At 45.3% G+C, this 9,539-nt stretch overlaps 1 pseudogene; it reads left to right on the plus strand.

Moving 5' to 3' along the window:
- Positions 1–4,437: 4,437 nt before the first annotated feature.
- On the plus strand, positions 4,438–6,827 carry LOC123486583 (annotated as a pseudogene).
- Positions 6,828–9,539: the final 2,712 nt, after the last annotated feature.

Below are 9,539 nucleotides of genomic sequence, written 5' to 3' on the forward strand. Positions count from 1 at the left end.
ACTGTAATGACGGCTCCAGGAGAGTGAGGATCCATTTGCAGTTTTATTACAATCTTGGTCGTACAAACAGGGTCAATCGCCAGCAGACACAACAGTAGGGATAAGGCAAATCGTAATCCAGGTACAGGCATAAGGTCAGGGCAGGCAGCAAGCTTACAAAAATCAGTCCAGTAAAGAATATAGTCCAGGGCAGGCAGCAAAAGAATCAAGGAGGGAAAAACAGTCCAGAGTAAATCCACGGGCAGACAGACACAGGCGAAACGCTCAGAAATGATCACCAGGGTTAACAAGACTTCGCAAAGAGAGAGAGTTTGAGAGCACCTAAATAGTCTACTGATGGGAGTCAGGTGTCAACGGTAATCAGAGCCAGGTATGTGGGAAATGTAGTTCAGGGTTTAATACTCAGGAGAGGGTTCCCTCTGGTGGTGAGCAGGAGGAACAGCGGAGTCTCGTTTGTGACAGAGCCCCCTGCGAGCGGCTCCCTGACGCCAAGAGGCTTAACGACGCCCTTGGGTCTTCTCGAGGTCGGGGCAGGTTTTTCCCCGGTGCGTCATGGAACTCAATCATGAGTGCGGGTCGAGTATGTCCTCTGTATTAACCCAGGATCGCTCTTCCGGTCCGTACCCCTCCCAATCCACCAGATATTGGAGGAGCCTGCCCCGGCGTCTGGAATCGAGTAGATCTCGAACCTGATATGCTCGCCGTCCACCAAGATGGGTGGGGGCCCTGATCACTGGTCTGCTCCTCCTCCTCCCGCTCCTCGGACCACCAGCGGGTTTGAGAAGTGATACATGAAAAAGTGGGAGAGATACGATAATTAGAGGGTAATGCCAAACGGAAGGAAACTGTGTAATCTGTTTAACAATTTGGAAGGGACCTACATACCTGGGACTGAGTTTCTTGCAAGGAAGTCTGAGGCGTAGGTCTCGAGTGGATAGCCAGACCCATTGACCTGAGTATATTCGGGATTGGGGCGACGGTGATGTATTGGCCTGCAACTTCTGTCTCCTGACAGCACGTAGCAGGTGGGTGTGAGCCTGACTCCAGATGTCCTCGCTTCTCTGGAGCCAGTCGTTGACAGAGGGTACCTCGGTGGGTTCCCCCTGACCATGGAAATAGGAGAGGTTGGAAGCCCATTACACATTGGAATGGAGTTAGACCGGTGGAGGGTTTCTGAGTGAGTTCTGTGCATACTCCCGCCCACATGAGGAATCGACTCCAGTCTGCTTGGTTCTGATGACAGTAGGCTCTGAGAAACCGGGGTGATCTCCTGATTGAGGCGTTCTGTCTGACCATTAGATTGTGGGTGATATCCTGAAGTGAGGCTAATGTTGATGTTGAGTTGTTGGAAGAATGCTGACCATACTCTGGATGTGAATTGGGGCCCCGGTCCGACACGATGTCCTCAGGCAGGCCATAAAGCGAAACACAAGGTTGCACATGAGTTCGGCTGTTTCCAATGCTGTGGCAGTTTGGGAAGTGGAATCAACCGGCAGGCCTTGGAGAAGCGATCTATGACAGTGAGTATTGTGGTGTTCCCATTGGACTTGGGGAGATCGGTAACAAAGTCTATGGCAAGATGGGACCATGGTCGGTGGGGAACTGGCAGTGGTTGCAGTAGGCCGATGGTAGTTGTCTGAGATGTTTGCTTGTGTTACAGGTGGTGCATTCGTTAATGAATTTTATTGTGTCTGCCCGCAAGGTTGGCCACCAAAAGCTGTTCTGAAGCAGGTGAACAGTGGCAGCAGATTCCAGGATGACCCGGAGCTGAGTACGGAGTGAACTTGCTGTAGCACTTTCTGACAGAGATCCTAGGTACAAAAGTTTTGTTAGGGGGCATTCGGGAGGAGGGGTCTTTTGTGAATTGGCCTGGGTGAGCTCTGTCATGATGTCCCACTGAATAGGGGCCACGATAATGACTCAGGAAGCAGGGTTTCCTTGATTCAGTGGGAACTACACCGTTGTGTTGGCATGATAATCGTCTGCTTTGGTGTTCTTTGTAACCGGGGACGATAGGTAACGGTGAAGTCAAATCGTGTAAAGAAGAGAGAGCCCACCTCGCTTGCTCGGGATTCAGTCTCTTGGCAGATCGCAGTATTCCAGATTCTTGTGTTCAGTTAGAATCACAAACGGGTGTTTAGCTCCCTCCAGCCAATGACGCCACTCCTCCATAGCTGCTTTCATGGCCAACAGTTCTCGGTTTCACGTCGTAGTTCTGTTCGGCTGGACTAAGTTCTGCGGGAGTAATAGGCGCACGGATAGAGCTTGAGTGGGGATCCGTGCAGCTGTGAGAGAGGATGGCTCCAATGCCCGTATTAGAAGCGTCCCACCTCAACTGTAAACGGGAGTTCAGGATTAGGTGGCGGAGGAGGGGGGCAGATGGAAACGTGACTTGAGTCCTCTGCGAAAGCCTCCTGTACGCGAAGTTGACCAGGTGAGGTGTGGCATTTCTCTTAGTCATAGAGGTTAAGGGGAGAGGCTACCGAGCTGAAATTCCCTGATGAAGGCCGGCAGAAGTTAGCAAATCCCAAGAAGAAGCGGTAACTCCTTTAAGGTTACTGGCAGTGGCCAGTCTAGAACGGGCCTTGACCTTCTTCTCGCTCCATGGCGACTCCCTCCTGGTTGATGATGTAGCCCAAGAAAGACGTGGAAGTCTGGTGAAATTCGCACTTCTCTCTGCTTTGTGCGATAATGGTGGTGATCAATGAGTCGTTTGTAATACTGTTCTCACGTGTTGCACGTGTTCCTCATAGGTGTTGGAATAGACGAGAATGTCATCGATGTAAACAATTACCCAACGATTAAGCATGTCCCGAAAGACGTCCATTGATGAACGACTGAAATACGGACGGACTATTGGACAGCCCAAAGGCATAACCAAATACTCATAGTGCCCAGTGCTGGTAGAGAAGGCTGTCTTCCATTCATCACCGTCCCGGATGCGAATGAGATTGTAGGCGCTCACGGAGGTCCAGTTTGGAGAAGTACTTGGCTTTGGAGTTGTTCTAGGGCAGCTGGTACCAGCGGTAAAGGATATCGAAACTTGACGGTGATGTCGATTGAGACCCCGGTAGTTCGATACAAGGGCGTAGGCCACCGTCTTTTTTTAACAAAGAAGAAGCCAGAGGCTGCAGGTGATGTCGACGTTCGTAATGAACCCCTTCGAAAGTTCCTCCTCGATGTAGTTGTTCATGATGCTTCTGATTCGGGTTGTGAGAGGGGGAAGATTCGGCCCTAGGTGGTGTTGTGCCTGGTAATAGTTCGATGGAACAGTCGCTGATCGGTGGGGGGGAGTTCCAGTCGCCTTGGTCTTGCTAAAAGCTTCGATGAGGTCAGAGTATTCAATGGGAAGAGTGGGGAAAAGGGCCGCTCGTCCTTTAGCGTGACGGTCTGAATGGGGAGAGTGAAGGGCTGCCAGTTAAGCAGTTGGCGTGGACGTGACGGGTCCCATTTGATGATATGACCCTCCCTCCATGAGATGAGGGGATTATGTTGACGTAGCCAGGGAGTCCAAGAATAACCGGGTTATGAGGTGATGTGATGACGTAGAAACGAATTACCTCAGTGTGAAGGGTACCGGTCTGTAGTTGAAGGTCCACGGTGGTGTGCAGGACCCTCCCATCGCCGAGAGGCCGTCCATCTAGCGCCTCCACTGCCAATTGAGAGTTACAGGAGATTAATGGGAGTTGTTGTTGTTGGGCAGCAAGCTTACAAAAATCAGTCCAGTAAAGAATATAGTCCAGGGCAGGCAGCAAAGAATCAAGGAGGGAAAAACAGTCCAGAGTAAATCCACGGGCAGACAGACACAGGCGAAAACGCTCAGAAATGATCACCAGGGTTAACAAGACTTCGCAAAGAGAGAGAGTTTGAGAGCACCTAAATAGTCTACTGATGGGAGTCAGGTGCAACGGTAATCAGAGCCAGGTATGTGGGAAATGTAGTTCAGGGGTTTAATACTCAGGAGAGGGTTCCCTCTGGTGGTGAGCAGGAGGAACAGCGGGAGTCTCGTTTGTGAAAACAACAATCTATTGTACAGTATTTTAATAACTGTACAACATTAAGTAAACATTCATTGATACCAGGTTTTTTGACATTTATGCATATATGATCAAACGATTCGGATGTCAACAATCACATTCTTCGATATGTTTGTATTCATACATATGGTTTAATATTGTATAACAATGAAAGGAGAATGATGTTTTCACTTTTATCTGAAACATTTATCTTGAACTGGTTCATCTGGTCCCAACACGTAGCAGACTGTAAACTGTAGAATGATACACATGTTTAGAATGTCATTTGACACACCCTAAATGAGTACATTATGTTTACCTGATGTAGGCTACGTTGTTAGGGAATGTAGGCTACGTTGTTAGGGAATGTAGGCTACGTTGTTAGGGAATGTACTATGTTTTACGACAGTTACACCACATAGCATTACTCTTTTTATAGTTCACATTGTTTTAAAGTGAAATAGCCGAGAAGAAATTCTAATTTAGTTCATATGGACTTTGTTTTTTGTAATGAGGTCATCGTCTGTTTTCTATGTTTTTGATTGGCCAACTGTATCAGCGATGGAACGAGGAAGAGGAGGGACTCTGAAGATTCTGTTCCTGTTGACACTCTGTCTGCAAGACTTAACTGGTCAATGCCAAGGTACAATAACACACATACACACACAAACACATGCATTCACATACACACACCAGGGCCGTGCACAGACCTTTCAGGGGGCAGGTGCTCAAAATAAAAAAAGGGCAACATTTAGAAAATAACAAATGCCTCTGTAGCGTACATTTTCAAGCATAGGCCTATTTATTTCTGCAACACACTCATCATTACAAACTAGTTCATTGCCTCCTAAAGACATGATTGACATGGGGAAAAGAAGGCGGGCTATCAGCTGATCATTGATGTTGATGATAGATGTTAATCTGCTAGTTAGATTAATTTATTTCACTGATTGTGATTTACATGTATTTTCTTCTTCTCTCTGCTGGTTATCAGCCAATCAGACTGAAGTATTTTCTTTTTCTCTCTGCTGCCTATCAGCCAATCAGACTGAAGTATTTTCTTCTTCTCTCTGCTGGGCGTATCAGCCAATCAGACTGAAGTCTTTTCTTCTTCTCTCTGCTGCCTATCAGCCAATCAGACTGAAGTCTTTTCTTCTTCTCTCTGCTGCTTATCAGCCAATCAGACTGAAGTATTTTCTTTTTCTCTCTGCTGCCTATCAGCCAATCCGACTGAAGTATTTCCTTCTTCTCTCTGCTGCCTATCAGCCAATCAGACTGAAGTATTTTCTTCTCTCTGCTGGGCATATCAGCCAATCAGACTGAAGTATTTTCTTCTTCTCTCTGCTGGGCGTATCAGCCAATCAGACTGAAGTCTTTTCTTCTTCACTCTGCTGCCTATCAGCCAATCAGACTGAAGTCTTTTCTTCTTCTCTCTGCTGCCTATCAGCCAATCAGACTGAATATGGACGATGATGTAGGCTAAATCAAGTGTTATCAAGTGTTAAACAAATCTCCTTACAGAGCAGACTGGGAAACAGGTGCAACCAACGGACGGGGTGAGGGGTGGTGAACTTGACAACAACTTGTGAGAAGGGGGTTCCGAACAACAATGACAGATACGTTTGTTTAATGTTAGACAATCGCTATCAACTCAAGCACTTCTTGTCTGTTTTTACAGATTCAGGGCAGCCCTCTGACCTGAGGATAGTTCTGGTAGGGAAAGACTGGATCAGGGAAGAGTGCAACAGGAAACACCATCCTGGTGAGAGAGGCGTTTAAAGTGGACTCTTCCTTTGAGTCTGTAACTACACAGTGTGAGAAACAGAGTGGAGAGGTGGATGGGAGGAAGATTGACGTCATCGACACCCCTGGACTCTATGACACAACACTGTCTAAAGCAGAGATGAAAAGTGAAATAGAAAAGGCCATCTATGAGTCAGTCCCAGGACCTCATGCCTTCCTGCTGGTGATCAGACGGGGTGAGATTCACAGAGGAGGAGAGGAACACTGTGAAGTGGATCCAGGAGAACTTTGGAGAAGAGGCGTCAAAGTACACCATCATTCTGTTCACCGGAGGAGACCAGCTGGAGGACAAATCATTGGAGGACTTTGTGAATGAGAGTGAGGAGCTTATGAAACTCTTCATGGTCTTTAGGGGCAGAAGTCATGTCTTCAATAATAAAAAGAAGAATGACAACACTCAGGTCACAGAGCTGCTGGAGAAGATAGATAAGATGGTGGTGAAGAATGGAGGACAACACTACACCAATGAGATATACCAGGAGGTCCAGAGGAAGATTGAAGAGGAGGAGGAGAAGAAACAGGAGGAGATTAAGAAGAAGAAGTCAAAGGACCTATGGGGAAGGGTTGGGGGATTATTAGCAACTGTTGTCACAGCGGTGGTAGCAGGACCAGCAGCAATTCCAGTTGGAGTTGCTCTACTTGCAAAAGAGGTAGTTGACGTTGTAGTTGAACTTTTATAAGATTCTCAGTAAGTAAAGATGACGAAGAGGTGGCAGTGTAAAATACCACTCTAGTAGTAGCAGTAGATTAATACTGAACAATGACATTCACAGGGATTGTTCATCACTTTCTAATATGATCAGTTTTTAACATGTTAATCATTCAAAGGCTCAGGGATAATAACATAGGATGCTGTTTATAATTCAACAAAAACAAACAGAAAAATCAGAACTCTACAAATCATGTTTCATAAACTTAGAGATACATTAGAATGGGTAAAGACATTCTAGGTTTCTGAATATCTACAGTTCCGTTCTATCTACCCTCCCTCTACCCTCCCTGGTCTATGTTCTCCATCTACCCTCCCTCCCTGGTCTATGTTCTCCATCTACCCTCCCTTCCTGGTCTATGTTCTCCATCTACCCTCCATCTACCCTCCCTCCCTGGTCTGTGTTCTCCATCTACCCTCCCTCTACCCTCCCTTCCTGGTCTGTGTTCTCCATCTACCCTCCATCTACCCTCCCTTCCTGGTCTGTGTTCTCCATCTACCCTCCCTCTACCCTCCCTTCCTGGTCTGTAGTCTCCCTCTACCGTCCCTCTACCCTCCCTCTACCCTCCCTCCCTGGTCTGTAGTCTCCCTCTACCCTCTCTCCCTGGTCTGTAGTCTCCCTCTACCCCCCGTCCATCCTCCCCCCTGGTCTATGTTCTCCCTCTAGTGTCAGACTTAGTGTATAACACCACATGGTTAACACAGTGAGTAACGTTGTAATATACTGTACTTCGACTGTACTTCATTATTGTATTTCTACTGCACATCATTATTGTATTTGGACTGTACTTCATTGTATGTCTACTGTACTTCATTACTGTATTTCTACTGTACAAACTATAGTTTTGGCAAGTCGGTTAGGACATCTACTTTGTGCATGACACAAGTACTTTTTCAAACAATTGTTTACAGACAGATTATTTCACTTATAATTCACTACATCACAATTCCAGTGGGTCAGAAGTTTACATACACTAAGTTGACTGTGCCTTTAAACAGCTTGGAAAATTCCAGAAAACGATGTCATGGCTTTAGTAGCTTCTGATAGACTAATTTACATCATTTGAGTCAATTGGAGGTGTACCTGTGGATGTATTTCAAGGCCTACCTTCAAACGCAGTGCCTCTTTGCTTGACATCATGGGAAAATCAAAAGAAATCAGCCAAGACCTCAGAAAAATAATTGTAGACCTCCACAAGTCTGGTTCATCCTTGGGAGCAATTTCCAAAACGCCTGAAGGTCCCACGTTAATCTGTATAAACAATAGTACACAAGTATAAACACCATGGGACCACGCAGCCATCATACCGTTCAGGAAGGAGACGCGTTCTGTCTCCTAGAGATGAACGTACTTTGGTGCGAAAAGTGCAAATAAATCCCAGAACAACAGCAAAGGACCTTGTGAAGATACTGGAGGAAACGGGTACAAAAGTATCTATATCCACAGTAAAATGAGTCCTATATCGACATAACCTGAAAGGCCGCTCAGCAAGGAAGAAGCCACTGCTCCAAAACCGCCATAAAAAAGCCAGACTACGGTTTGTGACTGCACATGGGGACAAAGATCGTACTTTTTGGAGAAATGTTCTCTGGTCTGATGAAACAAAAATAGAACTGTTTGGCCATAATGACCATCGTTATGTTTGGAGGAAAAAGGGGGGACTTGCAAGCCGAAGAACACTATCCCAACCGTGAAGCACAGGGGTGGCAGCATCAGGCTGTGGGGGTGCTTTGCTGCAGGAGGGACTGGTGCACTTCACAAAATAGATGGCATCATGGAGGAATGAAAATTATGTGGATATATTGAAACAACATCTCAAGACATCAGTCAGGAAGTTAAAGCTTGGTCGCAAATGGGTCTTCCAAATGGACAATGACCCCAAGCATACTTCCAAAGTTGTGGCAAAATGCCTTAAGGACAACAAAGTCAAGGTATTGGAGTGGCCATCACAAAGCCCTGACCTAAATCCTATAGAAAATGTGTGGGCAGAACTGAAAAAGAGTGTGCGAGCAAGGAGGCCTACAAACCTGACTCAGTTACACCAGCTCTGTCAGGAGGAATGGGCCAAAATTCACCCAACTTATTGTGGGAAGCTTGTGGAAGGCTATACGAAACGTTTGACCCAAGTTAAACAATTTAAAGGCAATGCTACCAAATACTAATTGAGTGTATGTAAACTTCTGACCCACTGGGAATGTGATGAAAGAAATAAAAGCTGAAATACATAATTATCTCTACAATTATTCTGACATTTCACATTCTTAAAATAAAGTGGTGATCCTAACTGACCTAAGACAGGGAATTTTTACTAGGATTAAATGTCAGGAATTATGAAAAACTGAGTTTAAATGTATTTGGCTAAGGTGTATGTAAACTTCCGACTTCAACTGTATGTTTATTCTCATGGCAAATTGAACATTTGTCTGTTTATAAATAAATAATCGATTGTTGTTATTTTTTCTTTCATGCTTGATGATGTTTCATGACAACATTTAATGAACATTTGATGGAAAACCTTTGAGGACATTTAGTCGTTGGGAGTGTGTGCTTAGTTTTGCATGTGTGATTTCAACATATTTCAACAATATATAATACAGTGAAATCCATAAAATCCTCTCCTCATATTCTGTTCAAACACCACAATGATTACAACATGTTTTTGGTTTGTTTCGCTGCCATGTCTAAACGGTGCTAACAACACTGAAGCTAACTAGCAAACTCAATCTAGCTAAGGACAATTCCGGCGAAGCTTCTTTTTTTTTTTTTTACCAGAACAGGTGACTCTAATTTGCGGAAAGCATGGTTAGTTATCCGACTCTGACACCATGTTTGAATGTTAAATGACGAGACAGAGGCATTGATGCGAGTAACCAGTCTTGTTCAGTATATTGCAATACATCCGGGTATCTCAAGTACACCGGTAAAACACTGGAGTTGCAGTAATTAACATTTACCAACAGATGGCATCATTGTGCCATCTTCCACCCATAACATCTTCCCTTTTATAAAA

This window comes from Coregonus clupeaformis, unplaced genomic scaffold, assembly GCF_020615455.1.
Source record: "Coregonus clupeaformis isolate EN_2021a unplaced genomic scaffold, ASM2061545v1 scaf1282, whole genome shotgun sequence".
NCBI lineage: Eukaryota > Metazoa > Chordata > Actinopteri > Salmoniformes > Salmonidae > Coregonus > Coregonus clupeaformis.